Consider the following 26,722-nt stretch of genomic DNA (forward strand, 5'->3'; position numbering starts at 1 on the left):
ACAAAAGCAGTTTCCTTAAATGAACCCTGCTCCTTCTAGCCTCTGGACTTTTCTAGGCTGTGCCCTCTTCCTGGAACACAGCTCAGGCCCTGTCATCCCCTCCCCACAGCCTTCATTGACTTCCCTCCCCTCCTTTCCCTTCCCCTAGTAGAGAAGGGTGGCTGTCCTCTCTGCTGGCATCTTATATCACCCCTAGAATAACACTTCTTACTCACTGTAACTTTTATCTCCCACATTATACTGGAGATCCTTGAGGACAGATAGCCTATTCTGTTTCAGGTTTTATCTTCCTCTACAGCACAGAGTATACTCATCAAATATTTGTTGAATGAATGGATGAAGTTTAACTCACTCAAGGAGAATTAAAATGATATTTACTAAATATGCTTACCTGAATTACTTTTTGTTTAATTGAGGATTCTCTAATAAAGATAGGGTCACTACTGCTTTTGCTTTGTGGCCAGATTTTGAGAAGACAGTAGGGTGTAGTGAAAGACCCTAGTCATGAGATCCGAGAGACCCAAGTCTACCATTTATATGTTTTATATCATTAGGCAGGTGTTCGGCTTTTCTGGGCACCATTATCTTCAACAGGGAAAGAATGATTCCTATCATTCTCAAAAGATTAAATGAGACAATAGGCTTGATTAAAAAAAAAACTACAGTGAGATTTGCAAATGTCAGTACTTATTATAACGGAGCATTTAAAGAAATTAAAGAATAAAGATACCGAATCACTGTCACCAGTGTTGGGGATGGCTCTGTGTGTAAGTTACGAAGAGACTGTCTCTGGGTTACAACCCCTTGTTCCCCCACCTCCCACTTCCGTTCTCCGTTTTGAGATGCTGGGCTGGGACTCTGTCAACCGAATGCCTCCTTTACCACCAGCTCCCTTTTAGGCTCTGCCAATATGGGGTGCTAGAGAGAGACTGTAAGCCTGGTAGAGGAAGAGGGGACTTGCTCCTTCCTGTTTGCTTCCTGTTCCTGTCAGTGTCGCCCCAGCCTTGCTTCTTCACTCTGGCAGCCGTAATACCTTCCAGCTGAATCCAGGTGGTGGTTTTCCAATTCTTGGAGAACCAGCCTCCCTGCATCCTCCCAGGCACGCCGGCACTAGCTGTAGCTAATAATGCACCCAATCCTGATATTCCGTCTTTCCCCAGAATAGTCACCCAGGTAAATGGTCATAGGTCCATTTAGGAAGGGACTGGGGAGAGCATCACAGTATGTGCTTGTCATGGTGCTCCAGGGTGTTTCCTCTGAGGGACCCAGCCACTTCTGCACCAATGAGTTCTGGATCTGAAAATTGGCTCAGGTATGGAACTGAACAAGGATCATGGCTTTTTATGAGGGTGACAGCCCTCAACCTCCTGCCCCTCCATGCTTGTTTTTCTTGGGAATAGATAATAAGCATCATCCTGGCTGACTATTCATCTATTTTCCCCTACGGACATCACGTGCTATTAACCATCTCCTCAGCTCCCTGTGGGTCAATCTCCCTTGGTTACCTCTCTGACCTTGTTAGTCATTGCAGTAATTGTGGTGTCCTGGCTTCTGGTGGTTAAGCACCACCACCTGACCTCCATTATTTGGGTGGGTGGGACATCACCCCCTGGGGCTATCAAAGAGCCCATCTCTGTGATGGCCTCTCGGCAGTTATCCCTGGCCTGCAGAGAAGGCCGCCTCTGGACTCAGCAATGCTGTGCTCCTCTCACCAGTGCACTGCTGCTGGCCTCGGGGAATAGCGTGTCTTCAGGTGGAGCTTCTGGCCTTATATATTGCGGTAATTCCAGCGTGCCTCATCTCTCAGCCCCTCTACTCCTTCCTCTACCATTTGCCAGGATGCTTCTGGCAGTTCCACTTCCCTGAGAGTTGACCATCATTTTTCCAGGCTTCTAAACAGCCATTCCTAGGATGAGTTTGCCTCATCCTTGTGTCCTTCCTGGAACGTTAAGTCCCATGTCCCCAGAATGTGCCCCCAAGTCAAGGAATTCTTGCTTATCCAGTCTTGCTTTCTGGCTTCCTTGATCAAACATCCTCAAAATCCAATCTCAGGGGTAGTCCCTTGGCTCCTGTTGGTGCATAACAGCTCATTCTTGCAACTTTTTAAGTGTGTGGTCTCTTTCCTCTCTTACTAGACCCAGCGTACCTCCAGCTGAGTTGTGTGGAGATTTAATCCTAGATATTGGCTTGGAAGTCAGCAGAGTCAACATCTTCAGGGGGACCCATCCAGATGTCCCTGTCCCGTATTTCAGGGTCCCAGGTTTTCACACCAGGACTCTGTCCTTCAAGTAACAGATCTTCCTTGACTAAGCATTCAAACATCTCTGGAGCTCTGCAGTTCTCACAGTTAGGGCTTCAGCATGCCCTTTGATTGGAGTTGCCCTTCAGTCACAGGTGATGAGGGCCTCTGTGCAGGCTGCCATAGAGGCCTGATGACTCTCATACTTGGGCACTAACTGCTTGTTAAATACCCTCACTCTCTCATTATCCTTCTTTTGGGTGTTAATGCAACTTGGGAGTAACCAGCCAACTCCCTAGTCTTTTAGGTCTTGTGCTCCCTTGTTTTTCAAATGTTTACATCACTGAACCTGCCACAGCGTTTCCTTCCACCAGGACATTTTTTCAGGTCACCACTGATGAAATCTTTTTAGTGAGACCACCACTTGATTCCAGGGACCATCTGTGCCTCACCTAGCAACCATGACTCTGTCCCCTTCTCCTGCCATGTGGGGGATGAGCCCATCTCAACTCCCAATTTTACTGTCTGTTTCTTCAGAGCACTCTCAGTGCCACTTATGCTGTTCTGGGTCCTCTGAGAAGCAGACACAAGGTGGATTTATTTATTTATCTATTTAGCATCTTTATAGGAGTATAATTGCTTTACAATGTGTTAGTTTCTGCTGTATAACAAAGTGAACCAGCTATACATATACATATATCCCCATATCCCCTCCCTCTTGTGTCTCCCTCCCACCCTCTCTATCCCACCCCTCTAGGTGGTCACAAAGCACCGAGCTGATCTCCCTGTGCTATGCGGCTGCTTCCCACTAGCTATCTATTTTACATTTGGTAGTGTATATATGTCAATGCTACTCTTTCACTTCGTCCCAGCTTACCCTTCCCTCTCCCCGTGTCCTCAAGTCCATTATCTACATCTCTGCATCTTTATTCCTGTCCTGCCCCTAGTTTCATCAGAATTAGAGTTTTCACCTTTTCTGGATACCAAGGAGTGGGATTGCTGGATCATATGGTAGTTCTATTTTTAGTTTTTTAAGGAACCTCCATACTGTTCTCCATAGTGGCTGTATCAATTTATATTCCCACCAACAGTGCAAAGGGTTCCCCTTTCTCTACACCCTCTCCAGCATTTATTGTTTGTAGATTTTTTGATGATGGCCATTCTGACCGGTGTGAGGTGATACCTCATTATAGTTTTGATTTGCATTTCTCTAATGATTAGTGATATTGAGCATCCTTTCATGTGTTTGTTGGCAATCTGTATATCTTCTTTGGAGAAGTGTCTATTTAGGTCTTCTGCCCATTTTTGGATTGGGTTGTTTGTTTTTTGGATATTGAGCTGTATGAGCTGCTTGTATATTTTGGAAATTAATCTTTTGTCCTTTGCTTTGTTTGCAAATATTTTCTCTCATTCTGTGGGTTGTATTTTCGTCTTGTTTATGTTTTCCTTTGCTGTGCAAAAGCTTTTAAGTTTCATTAGGTCCCATTTGTTTATTTTTGTTTTTATTTCCATTTCTCTAGGAGGTGGGTCAAAAAGGATCTTGCTGTGATTTATGTCATAGAGTGTTCTGCCTATATTTTCCTCTAAGAGTTTGATAGTGTCTGGTCTTACTTTTAGGTCTTTAATCCATTTTGAGTTTATTTTTGTATATGGTGTTAGGGAGTGTTCTAATTTCATTCTTTTACATGTAGCTGTCCAGTTTTAAACGTGTGACAATTTATTAGGGAAATTTAAATGTGTGACAGAAAAGCTCCTAGGGAAGGAGCTGGGGGATCCTGGGAGGAAAGTGTTAGACACTGATGCTGGTCTAACCCTAAATGAAGGAGAGAAAATGAAGGAAGGAAAGTTGGGTGGAAGTGTCTTAGATGATAGCGCAGTCCCAAGGGAAGTTTGGCAAAGTTGTTGGGAGTCCTGAGCCAATGGTACTCATCTGTCATCTCCTTACAACCAGCCTATCTTAGTATTCCTGGTGTGCGCAGTCATGGGCTGGGAGCAGCAGGTGGGAGCATGGCTCAGGTGCTAATGCAGTGATGGATTGCAGAGCCCAGAGGTGAGGGCTCTTAGGCTTCATGCAGTCAGTGATCTGAGAAGCCCATTTTCATGGCCGCCATAGTGGCAGACAATCAGAATGCTCTACATCAGTAGCTGTACTCAAAGTGTTTTAGAATCAAGCCTCATCCACACTTCCAAAGAGTGAAAAGTAAAGAGCCCACTAGATTCTTGTGTACTATTCATACAAAAGTGACCACTGCTTCCATAATATTTTAGCCAACTGCATATCTTTAAAATCATTAATTTTATCAATAAAAACCTATTTCTAACATCTGTTATGTTAATTAACAAAACTTTTGGCGTTAAACGGAGTGAAATATAACTGAAATGTTGTCTCTGAAGTGTGACCTCTTAATTAAACACCTCTGACTAAATGCTGGCTAAATACCCCCGGAGTGTGTTTTCCTCCTTAGGACAACAAGACATCCCAGGGTACAGAATAAAATAAACTAACATAGACTTACAGAGCTCACTGAATATACACTGAATCATGTTAAAGCAGATTGGAGATGATAATGATACTCATATCTGGCAGAAAAAAGTAAGACGGAGCAAAAATGGCTAAAATGGCTAAAAAATAATAAACTAGTCCACATATAACCCTTAGAACCCCAGCATAAATGGTAGACATTATTATTATTATTATTATTACTCACCATATTACAACTTTATAGAGTTTCATAGTTTTACGAAGCCTTAGATGCTGTGGAACAACCAGGATTTCCTCATCTCTCTTTGCCAGCACATGAACAAAAGCAAGCAGAGAATGAAGATGGTTCTTTCCATGTTAGGAAAAGAGGGCTGAACATTTTCACGTGCTTAACTTATCCAGGATGTGTACGGACAGGTAGCTGGATTAGGTGAGCACCGGAAGGGAAGGTTGCAGCCCTGACTCTGTGCATAGGTGTGTCATAGGTGGAGAGCTGGGGAAACACCGATCCTTTCAGGTGGAACTTCTGATTGATAAGCATCTGTGTGTCGATATAACGAATATTTACACAGGGCTTTGCAATTTATAAAGCTTTTCCCCACAATACATTGTCTCATTTAATCCTCATAACCCTATAAGGCAAGTAGTATTTTTGTCCCCATTTCCTAGGTAAAGAAGTATGACTCAGATGAAGTGAGCTTCCTAAGGTGTACAGAGTCATTTACTGTGAAGCCTGAATTGGCACCCCATTCTCCAGGCTCCCAGAGCCACGTTCATCTCTCACATGCCAGCACTAGTTAATGCTGAGGATACAGTTATGATTAGGACACACTCTGTCCTCCCAAAGAGTCTTTTCTACAAGAATTCCTTGAGAATATTTGACACTGCTAGGAACTCTGAGAAGATAGAGAAAAATATACATTATGACCTTTCCCCTAGAAGAGTTTACACTCTAAAGGGTTTTGTGTTTTTGTTTTTACTCTTTGTTTTGGAACAATTTTAGATTTACAGAAAAGTTGCAAAGATGGTACAGATTCCCACATACCCTTCACCCAGCTTCCCCTGATGTTACATCTTACATAACCAAGGTACATTTGTCAACCCTAAGAAATTAACACTGGTCCATTAGTATTAACTAGACTACAGATGTGATTCAGATTTCTCTAGTTTTTCCTCCTATGTCCTTGTTTCTGTTCCAGGATCCAATCTACCATTCCAGGCTCCTTAGTCTCCTCCAACCTGTGACAGTTTCTCTGTCTTTCATAACCTTGTTCTTGATACAGATCAAGAAAGACAAGATTTTGCGGAATGATTTTCAGTTTGGCGTTTCTCTCAGGATTAGACTGAGGTTATGGATCTGAGGGAAGAATACACATAAATGATTTGCCACCTCATCTCGTCCTGTCAGTGGGTACCCCATATCACCATGACTTATCCCTGGTAATGCTAACCTGGAACACCTATATAAGGTGGTGTCTGCCAGGTTTCTCTACTGCAAAGCTGCTCTTTTTTTCCTCCTATACTCTAGTCACTAGAATTGAGTGAGTCACTAAGTCTAACCCACACTCAAGGGCAGGGAATTAAGTTCTACCTCTGGAGAGAAGAGTATCAAGGAATTTAGGACATATGTTAAAATCGCCACAGTATTAATACATATTTATGGGAAAATAGTTTGAGGCTGTGCAAAATATCTTGTTTCTCCTTAAGGTTTCATCCATTCATTTTAGCCTTCATCGGTGGATCTTACCTGAGGCGATTATTACTGTGCTGTTCTCATGGTGATTTTCTATTTCCCTCATTTCTTTTACACTTATTATGGGAAATGGTCTATAAAGAAGATTGATCCTTACCCCCAACTTATTTATTCAATTAATCATTTATCTATATCAATATGGATTCATGTGTATTTATTTTATTATTTGTGTTCAGTACAGTACAGTTTATTCTTTGGGTACGATTTAATACAATTTTTATTTTGTTCTTCAAATTGTTCTAGCCTTGGCCACTGGGAGCTCTTTTCAGGTTGGTTCCTGGGTCCTTTTGACATTCCCCATCCTTTTTTGGCTTAGTTTTGAACACATTTTTTTTTTTTTTTTTTTGCTAGTATATGATACTCTAGGCTCATCTTGCGTTTCTCCAAGGAATCCTGATTTCTTTTATTGGAGAATGGTATTTAGAAACCAAGCCCTGGGCATTTAAGTTGAGCTTGTTGCTCTTGGAGTATCATTGCTTCTGGGCCCTTTTAGTAGACAGAGCTAGGAAAATATGTATGTCTACTAACCTACATGTACGTGTGTCTCTTTCCATGTGTATATTCATTAAATTAAATGAGCGTTTATGCTGATGTCTCCAACTCCAACCCAGCACCATGGGATTCACTCTAGCACTCCACTTTTGCTTATCTTTTTTTTTCTTTCTCCAACACTGTGAAAGCTCAAAGGAATTTTGAAAGCTGGAAAGAGATCCTACAATCTTGTGGTTGATGAACTGTCTCTGAGTGGAAGAAATAGAAGTAGAACAAGAGACCAGAGGACCCGTCTGTGGGGCTATAGGCAACTCTATTGTGTAGGTCACATTTACCCAAAGTGCAGACTCTTTGGGGATGTTAAAGAGCATTCAGGGGAAAAAAATCCACATTTAATTAAAAGCATTTATGTTGAGGTTATCCTCTGGGCCTTGCTCCTCCATTCCATCACCAGAGCAGCCCAAAGTAAATAGCACGGTCTTTTTTCTAGGCCCTGGGTTAGAATCCTATCTGTACAACCCCCTTATTTTAGAGGTGAGAGCACCTGAAGCTCAGAGAGGAGAGGATCTCACCCAAAGTCACACAGCAATTCAGCAGCAGAGCCAGAAGGAGAGCTCAGGTCTCCAAACTCCCAGGCCAGTGCTCTTCTGAACAGCAGAACATGGCAGGAGTGGGAGATGTCCACTGCAGATGTGGAGTACAGACCTCCTTGTTTAATTCTGACAAGGGTCTTCAGCTACCATGATAAAAATGGACACTCTTTATTGAGTGCTTCTTCTGTGGTAGGCACTAAGTTAAGCATCAATATCTCCTTAAATATACTAACCTTACAACACAGGTATTACTATGTCCATCTTGCAGATTAGCAAACTGAAAATGGAAAAATGTTCATAAATCAGCCCAAGGTCATAGGCAGAGCTGGGATCCAAGCCTGGACCCATGAAGTAACCACCAACTCCTGACTCCCAGACCAGCTTGTTGCTGAGCTGCAGAAGTTGCCTCAACCATCCCCTAAGGAGGGAGTGTGTGTCTCCATCATTGCTGGGGGTAAGCAAACACTGGCCTGGAAAAAGCTAATTGACAGTAGCCAGAGATGCCTTGCAAAGCTGCCACACAGAGGCGGGAAACGTGCTGGGAAGCTGTGCAAGCACTTCTGCCTGCTGCCCTCTCCTCTTTCTCCTCCTCATCAGTCTTGTCATCCCTCGTCATCCTCCTCCTCCCCCTCTTTTCTCTCTTTCTCACTCACACACACACACACACACACACAGACATCATACACACACACCCTCCCTTGCTACTGTGACTCTACCCCTGTCACTTGCCCAGAGCCAACCGTCTTCAGCTCTGCATCCTTAGCAGGTCATTGGCGAAAACCAGTCTTGGTGGTGCAGGGTTATGAACAGATTAAGGGCTTAGGAGTCCAGAAGATCTGGGTTCCAAGTCCAGATCTGTCCTTTATGAACTGCCCCTCCAAGGGAGTTGTGTGACCTGGGAAAATTACACAACCTTTATAAGTGAGATAATAATACCTGACTTGTAATATTGGAGTCAATGGAAAACGGACCTTGAATTTCTCTGCTGCTTCATCTCCCGCTCTCCTGCCCTCAATCTAAGCCATTGACATTTTTGCTGGGATTATTGCAGGAGCCTCCTAACCGGCCTTCTCGTCCCCTCTCTTGTTCCCTTTCAGAATTGCCACGTTGTACCCAGGAATAATCTTTTAAAAACATAAATCTGATCATTAGAGCTCCTCCCCAATGTTATCAACAAATAAATGCCAAGTGTTTCTCATTGCACTTAGAATTAAACCCCCATCCTTATCACATAAGGGCCTTTGTGATCTGGCCCCTGCCTACCTCTGCACTCACCACCCCTTTCCAGACTCCTCTGCAGGCCCACTCTCCCTTCTATCGTTGCCTCCTAAGCAGAGGCTCTCTCCTGCCTCAGGGATCTCTCACCTGCTGTTCCAGCCTCCTGGGACTCTCTTTCCCCTCTTTTCACCTGGCTAACACCTACTTATCCTTTAAATCTCAATTTGTCCTCCTAAGAGAGGCCTTCCCTGAATGCTCTGTTTAAATCCAACCCCCTCTTTCATGGTCTCATGCTGATCTTCCTTTTCCTTCATAGTCCTTATCACAATTTATAATCGTGCATTCGATTATGTGATTCCTCATTCAATGTCTCCTCCCATAGGTGGAGAGCAGGGTGTCTCTTTGTTCCTTTCTGTCTATCCCTGGGGTCAGCCTGGGACAAAGTAGGTACTCAAGAAATATGTGACGTGCAAAGCACAGGTGGGCACACAGCGCAGCTTTAATAGATCTTTATAGCTGTGGTCCCCCTCTTCCCTGGCCTGGTGGATACACCAGAGCACAGCCCTTAGCAGTGGACACAGTCCCTCCCTCCTCTCAGCTACCCAGCCCTGTGGGGCTGGCTGGGTGCAAAGCCCCCCCCCCCCAGAGCAGGAGCTGCCTGTCGGGAGTGGGGCGGGGCCGCTGGGGAGCAGGCCCCCATCAGGCTCAAACCCTCCCTGTTCTTTCTTCCCCACTGCAGAGAACAGTCCCGCCCCTGCCAATGCCAACTGAGCTGGGGCTTGTTTGGTTGTACATGCTGCTAGGCAACTGGCCTGTTTTTGCTTATTTACCTCCCCTGGGCCGTTTCACAACACTCTGTAATAGGCTCTGCTCCCTCTGGTGCACATCTGGTTTGCGTTAGCCTGTCAGAGCTCCCTCTGCACAGAGAGCTAGTACTTGCCCCAAGTCACCGAGAGGGACCCCATGCTCCCGCTGCCCAGCCTCCGTGGTGTTGGACCAGCCAGCCTCGCCCTTCACTCGGCCCAGCCTTGCCTCCCCTCTCCACCCTGAACCTCCTACTCCTTGTTTTCAACAGTGTACACATTTCAAAGCCTGAAGGTGGCGGCCCTTTGAAAAGGAAAGGAATGATGGGGCTTCAAGGAATACTAGAGTAGGAAATAAGTTTAGAGAGAATGAAGTCTGAGCCCCCATTCGGCTACTACTCTCCCCTCACCCACAGAGAGGGGAATTGACTTACCCAAGGGGACACAGACAGACAGGGGCAGACCCAAGACCAAGTTCCTTGGCATCTCCTCTTTCATCCTGGAGCCCTCCCACCAAGAAGACCACCTTGGGGATAGAGTGGGTTAAATTGGATGTTATTAGGTTTGAAGGAAATAGTAGGTTTACCCCTCCCCCCATCAAACTCAAAAATTTCTGGAGGGGTTTCTGTAAAGGGGCTAAAAGAGAGTTGGACGTTTGGTAGGTGTCTCTTTAGAGAGAGAAAGTTTCTGATTTCTTTATCTACCTGCAGAGGACGTATTAGCCGAAGCAGGGCAGGGGCAGGGACAGGTGAATGAAGTAGGGTTGTTTGGGAACAAACATAGGGCCCCTCTCCCTGTGCCTTCCTTCCCATTGTGCTAGCAAACACATCACACTCAGAGTAAAACCCAAGATTCTGACACTGCTTACGAGGCTCTACACGACCTGGCCCTGTTACCTCTCTGACCTCATCCTCCCCTCCCCTGCCCTTGTACATTCAACCCCAGTGATTTGTGCCAAGAAAGAGCAGGAAGGCTTCCTTGGTGGGGAAGCAGCCAGCTGCTGGGCAGAGCTAGATGAGCAGAGCAAGGACTGCGTTTCTCTCCTGCTTTCTCTGTAAGCCAGGCCCCTCTGGGCAGAGAACAAAATGCCCAGACAAAACACACACACTGTTTCATTTTTCTCCACAGCACTTACCTGCTCCTGACATATGGTTATATTTCTCATTTACCGTCTGTCGTTTCCTACTAGAATGTGAGCTCCTTGCAGGCAGGATCTTTGTTCTGTTCATTGTTATGTCTTTGTACCTAGAACCGTTTTACATGAAGACTGGGCTCAATAAGGATTTGTTTGAATAAATGAATGAATGGATGAATCAGTCTGTTTTTCCTCCTCGCTTGTTCGCATGGTGATATTTCCTTACACCTACTTCTCCCCTACAAAATGAAATGCTGTCTGAGGGCCCCTGCTCTCTCTTCCCAGCTCACTGTGAGGCTCCCATCTCTGGGCTTTTGGACCACATGCTTTCCCTCTGCCTGGAATGCCCCTCCTGGTCCAATGGATGGAATGTCCATCTCCAGGTGGGGTTTGACCTTGTAACTTTCAATGCTGGGATGAACCTCTTGGCCGTTTCTGGCTACCTCTCTGTGGTTTGCTCTCATGCGGATTATTACTTGTTAGGCTGCTCCACACTGATTAATCAATGAGGAATAAGGGGACCAGATAACCAGCTGTGTAGCAACTGAGCAGCAGTCCATGGCCTCTGCCCTCTAAGGTTTTCTACTGATTCTTTTTCAGGTTTACATCGTCAGTCGTTGACCTTCGAAATTAAATCATTTTGCTTCTTTCTTTAAAACTGTCCAAATAGCTTCCTGTTACACTTAGGATAAGAACCCAGTTCTTTACCTTGGCCCCAAAAGCCGCAATCTAGCCCCTGCTGACCTCTCCAATTTCAGTTCACATCAACCCCTCATTCCCCTTTTCTCACTGTGCCTCAGGCACATTATCCCTCTTTCTGTTCTTTGAATAAGTAAATTCATTCGAATTTCAGGGCTTTTGAACCAACTGTCACCTCTCTTTGGAATACTCTTCCCTCAGATCTTCACATGGCTGATTCCTCCAGCCATTCAGATCCTGATTTAAACAGCACATCTTCAGAGAAGACTTCTCTGACCATTCGACTTAGAATAACATGATTCCTCCCCCTATACACACATACTTTCTCATATTATCATGTTTTAGGTTCTTCCTAACACGTACCATGAGATTTTCTATTTATTTGTTTATTGTCTGTCTTCCCCCCACTTAGAGTGAAACTATAAGGGCAGAAACCACTGTGACCCCAACACCTACAACAGGGCCTGACGTATAATAGACACTCAAAATGTTTCTTGAATGAGTGAATGAATGAGTCAATGGTAGCCTGAACATGGATTGAGAGTCAGGAGTCCTGTGTTCAACTCTAACCCAGCTGCCTTCAAGCTATGTGACTTTGAACATGTCATGTATCTGCCCTGGGCCTCCATCTCCACATCTGTAAAATGAGTTCTGATTTCATGATCCTTAAAGTTCTTTTCAACTTCCAGATACTCTGATCCTATCAATCTTTTCATATTGTTGAACATTAGAAAGCTGTCAAAGATGGTGATGAGAGCAATGACCCAACTAAAGTTGATGAATTATTTCTTTAATCTCGTGCCATGTCCCAGATTACATTAGTTATTTATGATTTGTACTTAAGCTACATATCCAAAAAGGATTTGTGTGGCTTAGGTTTCAGACCCACTTTTCCAAACATACCCTTACCTGTTTCATTGTTACAGGGAGAAGAATAAATGCTTCCATCTAGATTGTTATATTTTACAATGGGTCCTTCTGATTGCAGATGATAGAAGCTGAACTGAATTCAACTATAACATGAGATCCAAGGAAAACTGAATAACTAAGGTGCTGGGAGGAGAGCAAGAGAGCATGGCCTCAGATGCTGCTGGAACCAGGGACTGAAATCCCAGTCCTGCTCCCTCCAGCGTTTTCTCTGCAGCTCTCGGTATATTGGTTGCATCCTCCTCTCTCGATGTAGCCTAGCTCTTTCCGCACACTCCCAGCACAGCATTGACCACACTTTGCCATAACTGATCTGTTTTCTCGCTTAGTTTCAGTCTCTTCAAGTACAATAAAGTTCATTGAGGGAAAGGATCTTATCCATTTGTTAATCCCTTGCCCCCAACACAGTGCCTGGAGCATAGAAGGTATTCAAGATATGCTAATTAGTTAAATGAATGGTAGAAAACAGAGCCACCAACTATTCCAGAGTTTAATACTGAACAATTTCAGTTACTGGAGAAAGGCAAGCAAAAGTCTCTAGGACTCTACTCAGACAAGAAAAAAAAAAATCTCAGAGAAGAAACTGTTCGGTCCAACTAGGCCATATGCTTGGCAAACAGCAGCGGCCATTGAACATGATTGTGTCTCATTGTCCGTGTGAACTGGGGGAGGAGAAACTTTTGGAAAAGGACCGTGGGAGGACATCCCACAGGTGCCAACACACTCACAAAATTCTTGTAGAGATCAAATGAGACATTGCAGGAGAAGGTGCTTTCAAAAGCTATTATGAAGTTGCCATTTTATAGGTCAAAATTGGTCAAATATTGGCAACTGTGTATGTTTCAACTTACTATAAAATTGTTAAAAGAATTACATGGATGTAAGATATAATTAAGCTGTATGTCAGCACAATAAGAAGGGATGTTACATTTTCAAGATGAAAGGTTAAATTAATTCCTTTTTGAAATGATGGTAGCTTAATAATCTACTCTGTGTTAGCTTTACAAGGAACAGTGCTAAGTGCCTTACATGGATATCTCATTATTTCTTCCAACACTTCCATGAGGTAGATCCTATAATTATCCCCATTCTGCAGACAAGGAAATTGAGATTCAGTGAGGTTAAGTTATATGCTCCAGATAACACTCAAAAAGTGGCAGAACCAGGATTTGAACCTATATTTCTGAGATCCAGTGCTATTTATTATACTACATTAGGGAAAGGGTTGGAGGTCCAGCTCATCCACAAAAGCTAATCCATTGCTACTAGGATGAATGACTCTTTCTGCTACCTGTGAATTCACAGACTTGGGTATATCCCACTTCTAAGTCATCTGCATTGTATTATAACTAGTAGTTGAGTGAGTGTATCTGCCACCCAAGACCAGACTGATCTACTTCAGGGGCCATCTTTTTCATCTTTGCACTCAAAATAAGCCTTACATTCTACCTAGCATGTGAAAGGCACTCTCCAAAGGTTTACTGAAGTGAATGGGGTAAGCAGACAAAGATGGTTTGGCATCTGCAAAGAGTATTGTATTTGTCTGCATGTTTGTGGTGGTGAAGGGGATGGAACAGTAAGAACGGGGCCAATTATAAAAACAGCTCCTTGTGTTAAGAGCCTATTATGTTTCAGAAAGTTATGTCCATTATCTCTAGTTTTCATATTACCTTGCAAGGTAAATGGTGGTATCTCCAGGTCTTACCTCTTGAGAGCAGCAGAATGTATTATTTCCAAAGACTGTAAACATTTCTGTGATGTTAAAGCTGGGCCATGAAAATATATTTACTCCAACTAGGGTCACACAGAGCTTTTAACCGAAAGACTATCCTCAGCCAGAATTACACAGAATTCCATTCTGGGCGGGCCCCCAATTTCTCCTAAATGCAAACCCCACCCACACTCCAGAGCCCTACAACTCTGTCAAGCAAATGTTTGATTTGATTTTGTATGGGAACTTGATTCTGAGCCATGGAATTTCAGAGCTGTGCCTGCAAGTCTGGAATTTCAATATTAGCCTTTCCGACCTGGATAGCTTTGATCTCCCAAGTTTACCCTCGCAAGTATTGATAACATGGCTCAAATCACAAGCAGGAGCACCAGGTCTGCAGCCCATGGCTCTAAGTGTGTGCACGTATACATAGATCTCTGTTGAGATCAAAATGGATTTAGATTACACAGGGCTTATCTGATGCGGGGGGGGGGGGGAAACCCTGCATATGGGACAGAGAGACAGAGCTCACTTTCATGCAGCCAATCACGCTGGCTTCATCCTACAGGACAGAAATCAAGAGTGAACTGCAGCTGAACTCTGGCAAGACCAGGCTCTTGCAGTATGGCCCGACCTTCCTTAATTTCTTGGAGTCTGCTTTCTCACTGGGGAATGGCCGCTGTAGTTAACCACCATTTGCAAAGCATCTATCTTATACCAGGCACCTTAAGTGTTTATATAATATTAATAATAATATGTTAAACTTATACATGCTAGTCACTTCCTTGCTTAAATGCCTTCATGGTTCCTCAGTGCTGTGGGATAGAGTCCCCTGCTTTATCTCCCCATGACCCAGTCCTTGCCTCTCTCTCTAATCTTATTTCCTACCACTCCATCTCTCATTCCCAATGCCTTTGATATACCAAAGTATTCCAAGCCTTCCGGACAATGTGACTGCACATCCTTTCCCTCGACGGGATGTCCTTTCCAGCTCTGCTTTCCAGTAAACACCTGCACTTCCCTTCCATCTGTGCAGAATATCTTTTGTTTTCCCTTTTAGACCCATATTCCAGCTTTCCCCATTTGCTCTGTGCCCAGGAGGTTGATCTGTGCGGATGGCATCAGTGGGTTCTGGGCCAATTGGGAGTTTCAGAAGGGGACCAGAAGGAGAGAGGGAATGATTCCCTCCTTGCAAGGGCACTGGAGCTGGCCATGCCCCTCGCTGCTTCTCCTAAGGTGGTCCACTCTGCAGGACTCTCCCTCCCCTCTGGGAAAAGTTCAGCAGCCACTAAGCTGCTATGCTCTCCCTTGTGATTCTTCTACATCTGCATCCTTGCAGATAAGCCCTCCTCTAAATATAAATAAATAGATGGGCCATTGATACCCTGACTGGTATACACTGACCCAGCACAAACTCCAAGGAGTCCTTTGTAGGGACCTACCTGTTACATCACAATGCCATTTGCTTCCCTGTCTGCCTACCAGATTGCTTCATTTCACCTTGTTTTATAGATATTCAAGTTGCCCACCCACACTTAGTGATCAACTACTACATCCTGGGTTGTGGCTTGGGCACTGCAGATTCAGAGGTCAATAGATGATCATTCCTGACTTTGAAGATCCCCCACTCTAGTGCCAGAGATAAGATGTAGGCCCTGTTTGTGGCTCTGAGCACAGGACCAGTCACCTGTCTGCTCGTGTTCAAATCCCAGCTCCACCACTGACTAGCCATGTGATCTGGGCACATTTCTCTCTCTGAGCCTCAGTTTCCTCATCCGTAAGTGGAAATAACAGCGGCTGCCCCAGAGAGTGGTCGTAAGGATTAAAGCAGCACTCTGTAAGTGTCCATTATTATTTTTATTATAGCAGATGCTTACTTAGTGTACATGAAATGATGACTGAATGTTTTCTCTCATTTGATCTCTATAACAACCCTTCCTCCACCCTTCCCCACTATATGCATTCCAAATAGACAGCAAAGGAATTCCTTTTCCCATTTTAAAGATGGAGAAATTGGGAGTGAATGAATGAATAAATAAATGAATACATGAATATCTAACCCACTCAACCTGTTCTGTGTCCCCCACCTCCTCCCAGTGGCCATAGCTGGGCTGTTTGTCTGGAAAGCTGGGAGCTCTGAGCCCTGGAGAAGTGATCCTGGCTTTCTCTCCAACTTTCTAGCACCGGGGATGGCGCCAAGAGCTCCACGCGATTTGCTCTGTGTCTAACACAGTCTGGGGGCAGGTGCTTCTGGGCTTTGTAAACACTGGGCCTCTGGGCTCTGCCCCAGAAGCCCCCAGCTTCCCAGAACCGGCACCCCAGTTCCTGTTCAGCTGCTGCTCTTTCTGTCAGGCCTTTGCAAGCCTCACTGCCCCTTCTGGTAAGTGCAGGGGCCAGGAGGGAGGTTCCACTTTCACATTCGCTACCACACCCACAGGAGGGAGATTTCTCAACGTGGAGGGGAAATTTCCTTTCTCTTTAGGCCTAACCTCAAGCTTGCTCCTTAACTCATTTTTTTTTTTTTCAGGCTGTACTTAATTTTCTGCTGAGGCTCAGGTCTCCCCACAATCTAAACTTGACTCTGCTCCAGAAATAAGGGAGAACCATTACCCTGCTGAGCCCCTACTGCAGGCCTGGCCTGCCCTGTGCTCAGGTGGGCTCTTCGTGCATCCTGATGTGCCCCTTCCCATGCCCCTATTTTACAGATTTGGGGACTGAGGCTCAGGGCAATGGAATGACTAGGGCTGGAATGTTCAAATGGGAAAACCTACCCCTTAGAGCTTTAGAAACACTTAGACATGGCCACAGAAAAGAAGCCCCCAAATGGAATTAATCTTGGCTGCTTCTGTACCACGTACTTAACTCTGTTCCTCTGCTTCCTGTAATCTAAATGTTTATTTGTGTCCATATCTGTCTCTCCTACTGGACTGCCCCTTCTCAACGGCAGAGAAGGTGACTCAGTTGTGTCCTTCTCCCTGGCCCCAGCACATAGCCTGAGACAGGAAGGGATTGCTGGTCTGAGAAGTTAAAGCAAGCCAGTGGGCCTGGTGGTAGAGAATTAATGGAGGGGAAATGCAGGGTGAGGCTGGAGTAAAAAAGCAAGGCCAGATCATGGAGGACCCTGTAGGCCATGTTGAGGTATCTGACTTTAATTCTAAGGGCAAAAGGAAGCCACTTAAGGCTTTTGAGCAGGGCCCTTACATGTTACAACAAAGTAATCTGGCTGTAGTGTGGAGAATAGATTGGAAAGTAACAGATGGCAAAGCTCAGTGAGGCGCTGTCCCAGTAGACCAGGCAAGAGATAGGAGAGTCTCTCCAGGTCAGTGCTTCTCAGACTTGAGTGGGCATCAGAATCCCCTGGAAGACCTGTTAAAACACAGCTTGCTAGCCCCACTCCCAGAGTTTCTGATTCAGTAGGTCTGGGATGGGGCCTGAGAATTTGTATTTCTAGCAAGGTCCCAGGTGATGCAGATGCTGCTGGTCCCAGAGGACCACTGGCTTTAGGGAAAGAGAGGAGGGAAAGGGTGAGCGAGACACAGTCTGATCCTCAAAGACCTTTCATTTTATGGGAGCACAGTGTGAATGGTGCAATTCTAGAGAAGTGGATGCATCTGCATTGTGACAGGCCAGGGGGGGACCTCTCCTCCAGTGGGGGGTGGAGGAGAGGGTCAGAGGAAGCTTTCTGGAAGAGGGAACTCTTGAATTGAGTTATAATAGTTAAGTAGGAGTCAACCAGGTGAGGGGGTTCAGCAGGAGAGATAGGAAGAAGAAGATGTTCAAGTCAGAGGGCAGACCTTGAGCAAAAACAAGGAGGTGAGGAATAGTATGATATGTTTGGGCAATTGATCAAGAGACTTCAAAATGAAGCTGGTATATCATGAGGGGCTTTGTATGCCCTACAAATTAAAGAGTTTGGACTTTATCCTGTGGAGCAGAAGTGTGAAAACATTTTCTGGGGGGGAGGGGTGCATAATGCAACGTGGGAGATGTCACAGAGCCCTCTGAGAATCTGATCAAAGTTAATGTGCACACAAGCAGAATATGGTGTGCATTTCAGGGTGTTCAAAAATTTGCTGAAGCCTATCCATGAACTTAAAAAAAAAATCTCTGCAGTGGATGATGGGTTTTAAGCAAATAGTTGTCTTAATTACATTTTAGTTTAGAAGGACCTCTCAGCGGCCATGTAAAGAATGGATTTGATCAGAGGTAACTGGGTAAAAAGTAATAAATGGCAGTGTGGGCGGGGACCAGTTTCACACCTATACGCAAGTTAGGTTGGTAAGTGTCAAGATCAGACTTGCTTTTTAGCAAAGTCACTGCTCAATTCAAGAAGTGTTTCTTGAGAGCTGAGCTCAGAGGCTGTCTTTGCATGGCTTAAATCTAGGCTGATGGGTAATGTAAACCAGCAAGAAGGAGCCGTCTCCACCCTTACCCCACCTACTGGAATCTGCCGGTCATCAGTCAGCTGAGGTCCAGATACCCCAGGCCTTTGAGGGCCAGAAGCCAAGGACATGAAGGAAGGCAGCACTCTGATGAGCTGGGGAGAGGCCAAAAGGGCAAAGTGGGGTAGTGAGTTTTTGGGAGGTGGCCAGAGTGTCATTCCTTCCAAAGGTTTTGCAATAGCCCTAGGAAGCAGACAGAGCTAAGATGATTATCTCTGTTGGACAGATGGGACACCGAAGGCCAGAGAAGGTGAGAACTTTCCAAAAGACACGTAGCAAACATCAGGGCAAAACTGGAAGAGGAATTATCAACCCTGGACTCTTGAGTCAGTGGCTCGCCTTAGGCTAACCCTGGTGCAAATTTTGCCATGGCTCTTCGTGGTGGCTCCATGATCCTGTAATTCTATGATTCTAGCAAAAAGCCTCTCCACCATTAGCTCAATTCCTTTAGTTTCTTTTGATCTATATCTGCCTTTTCACCCAAGACCTTACCATCAACCACCTGTGAAGCTTGGAGCCAGCCATTTGTCCTCTCTGCCTTGAGTTTTCTCTTCACCTGTAAAACAAGAAGATGGCACTAAATGTCCACAAAGCCTTTGTCTTCTCTGAACTACAGTGGTTCTACAAAGTCTTCTGTGATCCAAAATTCTGCCCCAGCTTTGATGTGACCACAGGATGTTCACCAGCCCAACTCCTTTTATATACAGTTACCGAGGAACAATAAGAAGAAGAATGATAATGATTAACATTTATTTCTTCCCATGGGCCAAGAACTGATCTAAGTACTTTTAAGCTTCAAAACAACTTTTTAAGGGAACTGCTATTATTGTTTCTATTTCATAAATGAGAAACCTAGAAACACACAGAGAGGTTACGTTACTTAATATAAGGTTATACAGCTAACAATTTGTGGAACCAGGGTTCAAACCCAAGCAGTTGGCTCAGGGTCCATGCTGTTTTCCCCAGGAGCTAAAGAGTGAGGGGTTAAGGGTACAGGGAAGGTATGGGAACTACCAAGTGAAGTCTCAGTGACAGGAGGCTGACTACCACTCAGTAGCATATTTTATCATCATCCCCATCTCCATAGCAAGTTGTGCTATGTCCTGCTACCTCCCACCCCCTGCAAGGGGACACTTGTAAGAAGTTATCTAGTGACTTGTGGAAGGAGTTGCCAGACTAAGCAAATAAAAATACAGGATACCTGGATAAATTCGAATTTCTAATAAAAAGTAAATAATTTTTTAAGTATAAGTCTATCCCATGCAACATTTGGGACATACTTATACCAAAAACTTTTTCATTATTTATCTGAAATTCAAATTTAACTGGGCATCCTATATTTTATCTGGCAAACCTACTTCCAGTACAATAAAAATGAGGATAAGTGATGACACTTTCCCTTTAGAAGACTGAATGTGTATTATTATTCTTTTGCTCACTGGTCCAGAAGGTTGACATGATGGGCTTGGCGGAATCATTTTCAAGGGAATAGGGATGACCTCTCCTTCCTTATCTCAGTTGGGAAGTCCTGTGGGGCCTCCAAAATCACCCCTGAGGGAACCTGGAACAGCCCTCTGAACTGAAGCGGAACTCCCCAGAATGATCTGGAACAGGGCTTGCTCACTGGCTGCCCACGTTCCTGTCTCAGTTTCCAGTGCCCTGCTCACAACTTAGAAGGTGACATAAACGGAGATCTCCCTCCTTCTCTCCTCCCCAGTAGATTCCCAGGGCCCTTCTAGGACATTTGGGTATTCAAACACTAATTACTGCTCCTCTCTGAAACTTAGTAATCTCTTCTGTGATAATTAGAGGAAAATTAAGAAAAGCACATATTAGATTCTCAAGTCAGAGTGGGTCATTTCTTGGGTTTTCCTCATACTGAATATTGTAGAGTCCTGGGAGAAGAATACCAAGGCCCAAGGATTTTCTGACCTTAACAACATGTTGTGAATTCCCAAAAATCCCCCCTAGGAAATGAGTTTTGAAATATAAATATGTGGGGTTACTCCATATCTGAGACAGCTGTGCTGAAGCTTGCTTTCTCATGGCTGGCATCCCAGACAGACCCCGGGCTTGACCAAACTGCTACCTCCTCATCACAACCTGACCTCGGGCTTCCCTCTCTCCCTCTCCCTCACCACATCCCACCCGTGCCCTGTGTGGAGTGGTTTCTATCAACAGAGCCTGTTTCAGCTCATTGGGAAACTGGTTGCTCACATGCTTTCAATCTGCTTTGTCTTGCCTGATTACCGAGATGTCCCAGACCAAATCACACTTAGATGAAATGCATTTGGGTGGGTGGACCCTGCCTGCCTCAGCAGAAATATTAGAGCAGCCGCCTAGAGCACAGCCGAGACTTACACAAAATGCAGATCAGCATCCCCAAAGCAAAGGGAATTTTGAAAAGTGTTTTGTATTAACGTTCTCGAATATATAAATTTATAGGCATTCTGATTAGACCCCAGGCAAATGTCATACTATTTCTTTAAAAGAATTAATTTAAAAAGGATTTAGAACAAAAACAAACTTTTCTTGGGTTTTATAGCACTGTGGGCTGGAGAGCAATTTATCTTCCTCCTTGTCCTACCTAAGGTACAGCACTTCTCACTGTGGGGCTGTGAAGAATGGGTTCCCAGCTTTTATTCTGAATATTTTCAGATTAGAAGCCTCTAAGCTGACGTTATTAGCCAGACGTGTCCTTGGCTTTGTCAGCTGGAGCCAGAATACCCTCATCATCATTACCTTCATTATCCCATGGCTGAGAGTCAGTGATCGCTTATTTTGTGCCAGGAATTGTGCTAAATATTCTACATGATTTATGTCACTGAATTCCCTAATGACCTCCTATGAGAGGTACATTTTTTTCATTAAGATTTTATTTTCTTAGAGCAGTTTAAGGTTCACGGCAGAACTAAGGGACGGTACTGAGATGTCTTACGTCACCCCTGCCCCTACACATGCACAGCCTCCCCCATTATGCACGTCCTCCACCAGAGCAGTATGTTTGTTTTAGCTGATGAATCTACATTGACACATCATAATCACCCCCAAATCCATAGTTTACCCTTGGTACTGTACATTCTATGGCTTTGGACAAATGTGTAATGACATATATCCATCATTGTAACATTATACATAGTACTTTCTCTGCCTTAAAAATCCTCTGTGCTCTACCTATTCGTCCTCCCCGCCCCCTCCCAACTTCTGGCAACCACTAATCTTTTTACTGTCTCCATAGTTTTGCCTTTTCCAGAATGTCGTATAGTTGGAATCATACAGTATATAGCCTTTTCAGATTGGCTTCTTTCACATAGTATTATGCATTTAAGTTTCCTTGCATGGCTTGATAGTTCATTTATTTTTAGCACTGAATAATATTTCATTGTCTAGGTGTACCACAGTTTATTTATCCATTCACCTTGGTTGCTTCCAAGTTTTGGCAATTATAAATAAAGCTGCTATAAACATCTTTGTGCAGGTTTTTGTTTGGACATAAGTTTTCAACAACTGTTATTGCTAAATGTATTTAGTTTTGTAAGAAACTGCCAAACTGTCTTCCAAAGTGACTGTACTATTTTGCAGGTTCACCAGCAGTGAATGAGAGTTCCTGTTGATCCACATCCTCATCAGCACTTGGTGTTGTCAGTGTTCAGGATTTTGGCCATTCTAATAGGTATGTAGTGGTATATCACTGCTTTAATTTGCATTTCCTTGTTGACATATGATGTGGAGCATCTTTTCATATGCTTATTTGCCATCTATGTGTCTTCCTTGGTGAGGTGTCTGTTAAGTTCTTAGCTAATTTTTTAAACAGGTTGTTTGTTTTCTTGTCATTGAATTTTAAGATTTCTTTATATATTTTGGATAACAGTCCTTTATCAGATGTGTCTTCTGCAAATATTTTCTCCTAGTCATGGCTTATCTTCTCCTTTTCTTGACATTTCTTTCACAGAGCAGAAGTTTTTAATTCTAATGAAGTGCAGCTTAATGATAATTTCTTTCATGGTTCATGTCTTTGGTGTTATGTCTAAAAAGGCATTATCATACCCACATCTAGGTTTTTTTCCTATGTTATCTTCTATGTTTTATACTTTTAAGTTTTACGTATAGGTCTGTGATCCATTTTGAGTTAATTTTTGTGAAGGGTATAAGGTCTGCATCTAGGTTCATTTTTTTTTTTTTTGCATGTGTTCATCTAATTGGTCCAGCACCATTTGTATAAAAGACTAAATTTGCTCCATTGTATCGCCTTTGTTCTTTTGTCAAAGATCAGTTGACTATATTTATGTGGGTCTATTTCTGGGCTCTCTACTCTGTCCACCGATCTATTTGTCTATTCTTTCACCAGTACCACACCGTCTTGATTACTGTAGCTTTATATAATAAGTCTTGAAGTTGGGTAGTTTTAGTCCTCCAGCTTTGCTCTTCTCCTTCCATATTGTGTTGGCTATTTGGGGCCTTTTGCCTCTGCATATAAACTTTAGAATTAGTTTGACAATATCCACAAAATAACTTGCTGGGATTTTGATTGGGATTAGATTGAACCTACAGATCAAGTTGTGAAGAACTTGATACTTATCAGTATTTTGATAATACTGATTCTTCCTATGCATATATTTGGTTTTTCTTTAATATCTTTTATCAGAGATCTGTAGTTTTAATCACATAAATTTCATCCATATTTTGTTAGATTTGTACCTAAGTATTTCATTTTTTTGGGTGCTAATGTATATGGTATTGTATTTTTACTTTCAAATTCCAGTTGTTCATTGCTGGTTTGTGGGAAAGCAATTGACCTTTATATATTGACCTGTATCCTTCAACCTGGTAATAATCACTTATTAGTTCCAGGAGATTTTTGCTAATTCAGATTTTCTTAGATGATCATGTCATCTGCAGACAAACACAGTTTTATTTCTTCCTTCCCAGTCTGCATACCTGTTATTTTCTTTTCCTTTCTTGTCTTAGTGCATTAGCTAGAACTTCCAGTATGATGTTGAAAAGGAGTGGTGACAGGGGCATCCTTATCTTGTACCTGACCTTAGTGTGAAAGCTTTGAGTTTCTCATCGTGTGTGATATTAGCTGTGGGGTTTTCGTAGATATTATCAAGTCGAGGAAGTTCTCCTTTATTCATAGTTCACTAAGAGTTTTTATCATGAATGTTGTTGGATTTTGTCATATGTATTTTCTGCATCTATTGATATGATCATATGATCAAGTGATTTTTCTTTTTTAGCTTGTTGATGTAATGGATTACATGAATTGATTTTCTAATGTTCAACCAGCCTTACTTACCTGGGATAAATCCCACTTGGTTGTGTGCATAATTCTTTTTATATATTGTTGGACTTAATTTGCTAATATTTTGAAGACTTTTGCATCTATGTTCATGAGAGATATTGGTCTGTATGTTTCTTTTCTCATAATGTCTGTCTGTTTTTGGTATTGGGGTAATGCTAGCCTCATAGAGTAAGTTAGGAAGTATGCCTTCGGCTTCTATCCTCTGAAAGAGATTGCAGAGATTTAGTAAAATTTATTTAAAATGTTTGGTAGAATTTACCACTGAACCCATCTGGGCCTGGTGCTTTCTGTTTTGGAAGGTTATTAATTATTGAATCAATTTTTTTAATAGACATAGGCCTGTTCAGGTTATGTATTTCTTCTTGTGTGAGTTTTGGCAAATTGTGTCCTTCATGGAATTGGTTAATTTCATCTAGGTTGTCGAATTTGTAGGTATAGAGTTGTTCATAGTACTCCTTTATTTCCCTATAATAGCCATAGGATCTGTAGTGATGTCCCAGGATGTACAATTTTTAATACCCATTTTATGCATGAGGAAACTGAGAATTAAGAAGATTGATAGCCCAGGGTCACAGAGCTAATCAAGGGGAAAGCTGGTGTTCTAAACCCAGACTGTACAACCCAAGTCTGGAACATTCAATCTTGGTGACCCTTGCTTCCCAGGGTTTGGTAGCAAGGCACTGGGAACATTCTAGGTCCTTGGTAACTATTTGGGCAAGGAGATTAAAGAGTCTCACTCATTTTTCAGGTTCCCCCTCAAAACTCCCCTGATGTATATAGTAGATCCATCCCTCCTCTTTGTACTTCCCTGGTCTATGAAGGCATTTATGAGAGTCTGAGCTCCTTTGAGGTGACAAGAGGACATAATGCAAAAAAGGAAAAAATTTTGATGCCAGACAGAGCTGGGTTTAAATGATGGCTCAAAATTTAACCAACTGTATAGAGATGGGACAGAAAACTTCTCTAAATTTTTGTTTCCTCACCTATAAAATGGGTAAAATTTCATTGGCTTCACAGGATTGTTATAAGTGTTAACTAGAAAAATTTAGCTTGCATTCAGGCATCCAGTATTTTTTGAGCACCTGTTATGTGCAGAGGCCATTAGGAACTTGATTAATGCCCATTAGTATCCTTTAAGGACAGAGATTTTATATTCCATTCTTTTCATCCCCATGACCCAGTAGAGAGCCTAGAACAGAATGTGTGCTCATTAAATGGGGAGCATATGATGTTTACATAAATTAATAAATAAATACAATAAAAGTCAAAGCTCGTGACATGACATATTTACATAGCCCACCCAGTTTATCTCTGTGGCCTCATCTACTACCCCTCCCCTCCAGCTACACATGACTAACTGGTATTCAGCAAACAAGCCATGTCCTTCCATGTCTCAGCATCAACCCAGTGCTCAAATAATTCTCTGTCCTGAATGCCTGCCACACCCCTTTTGTCCACCTGGCAAACTACTCAGTAGTATTAGTTTTACCTTATGGAAAATTCAGAATAAATCTTCTACTCTGCATGACAGCCTTTCAAATAGTTGAAGTCAGTCCTCATGGCTCCCTTCCTTGTGCTATCCTTCCAGGTCATATTTTCTTCCTCCTTCCCAATAATTCTTGTAGGTGATGGTCTCTGAATCCCATACCATCTCGGGTCCTCCCTATTTTACCAGTTGCCTCTTAGTCATTCTTTCACTGGCTATTTATTGAGCGCCTACTAGATGTAATATAGTGGTCCCCAACCTTTTTGGCACTAGGGACCAGTTTCATGGAAGACAATTTTTCCACGGACTGGGGCAGGGAGGGGGATGGTTTCAGGATGATTTAAGTGCATTACGTTTATTGTGCACTTTATTTCTATTATTATTACATTGTAATACATAATGAAGTAGTTATACAACTCACCATAATGCAGAATCAGTGGGAGCCCTGAGCTTGTTTTCACTTGCCACTCACTGATAGGGTTTTGATATGAGCCTGCAAGCAATTGATTTATTATGGTCTCTGTGCAGTCAAACCTCTCTGTTAATGTTAATCTGTATTTGCAGCCACTCCCCAGTGCTGGCATCACTGCCTCAGCTCCACCTCAGATCATCAGGCATTAGATTCTCATAAGTAGCGCGCAACCTAGATCCCTCCCATGCGCAGTTCACAGCAGGGTTCGCGCTCTTATGAGAATCTAATGCCGCCACTGATCTGACAGGAGGCGGAGCTCAGACCGTAATGTGAGCGATGGGGAGCGGCTATAAATACAGATGCAGCTTGGCTTGCTCACCCACCACTCACCTCCTGCTGTGCAGCCCGGTTCCTAACACGCCACAGACCACTACCAGCCCATGACCCGGGGGTTGGGGACCCCTGATGTAAGATAAAATAGATTTTGTCACAAGAATAAAAGTTTATGAGGCTTATATTCTCGTGAGAGGAGCTGGACAACAAACAAATAAAAATTGAATATATATGTTGGCTGTAGATGTGTCAGGAAGAAAAAGAAAATGAGCATGTGAGGAAAGGAGAAGGGAGAGTATGAAGATTATGCATGGGGTGGTCAGGGAATACAGTCCTATTTAAGTGGGATGCTGAAGGAAATGAGGGAGAAACCATGTGGCTATCTGGGGGAGGTGTATCCAGATGGAGAGAAAAACAAGTACAAGTGCCCTCTGGCAAGAGTGTCTTGATGTGTTTGTGGCAGTTCCAGGAGGCCCATGTGATGGAGCACAGGGAGAGGGAGAAATCACAGTTGGAGGTGAGTTCCAAGAGGAACTGGAGGCAGATTACATAGGTCCTCTAGGACAATGAGAAGAACATCATTTTAAGTGAGATGGAAATTTAGCAGGGAGTTTATCTGAATCACATGAAGACTTCTCTCTGGAGACTTTACAAAGTTTAGTTTTAGAGGAACAAACATGGAAACAGAGAGACCT

At 43.4% G+C, this 26,722-nt stretch overlaps 1 protein-coding gene and 1 long non-coding RNA gene across 5 annotated transcripts in view; one reads left to right on the forward strand and one right to left on the reverse strand.

Annotated features, from left to right (window-relative positions):
• LOC309613417 overlaps positions 1-7,829 on the reverse strand; it is a 49,739-nt gene extending 41,910 nt beyond the window's left edge. For all 3 annotated transcript variants that reach the window (XR_014235713.1, XR_014235714.1, XR_014235715.1), the window contains exon 1: positions 4,948-7,829. This is a non-coding gene — a long non-coding RNA (uncharacterized lncRNA). The remainder of the gene's footprint in view (positions 1-4,947) is intronic.
• Positions 1-26,722, forward strand: part of LOC309613141 (uncharacterized protein) — a 241,430-nt gene that overhangs the window by 207,282 nt on the left and 7,426 nt on the right. Inside the window, exons 6-8 of one of the 2 annotated variants that reach the window (XM_082359696.1) lie at positions 12,341-16,432; positions 16,580-16,705; positions 22,077-22,167. The gene's annotated coding sequence lies outside the window, so the exon portion shown is untranslated. The remainder of the gene's footprint in view (positions 1-12,340; positions 16,433-16,579; positions 16,706-22,076; positions 22,168-26,722) is intronic. The other variant, XR_014235540.1, reaches the window with a different exon arrangement.

The sequence above is a fragment of the Balaenoptera borealis genome (genome assembly GCF_965194805.1).
Source record: "Balaenoptera borealis genome assembly, chromosome: 1".
NCBI classification, from domain to species: Eukaryota; Metazoa; Chordata; class Mammalia; order Artiodactyla; family Balaenopteridae; genus Balaenoptera; species Balaenoptera borealis.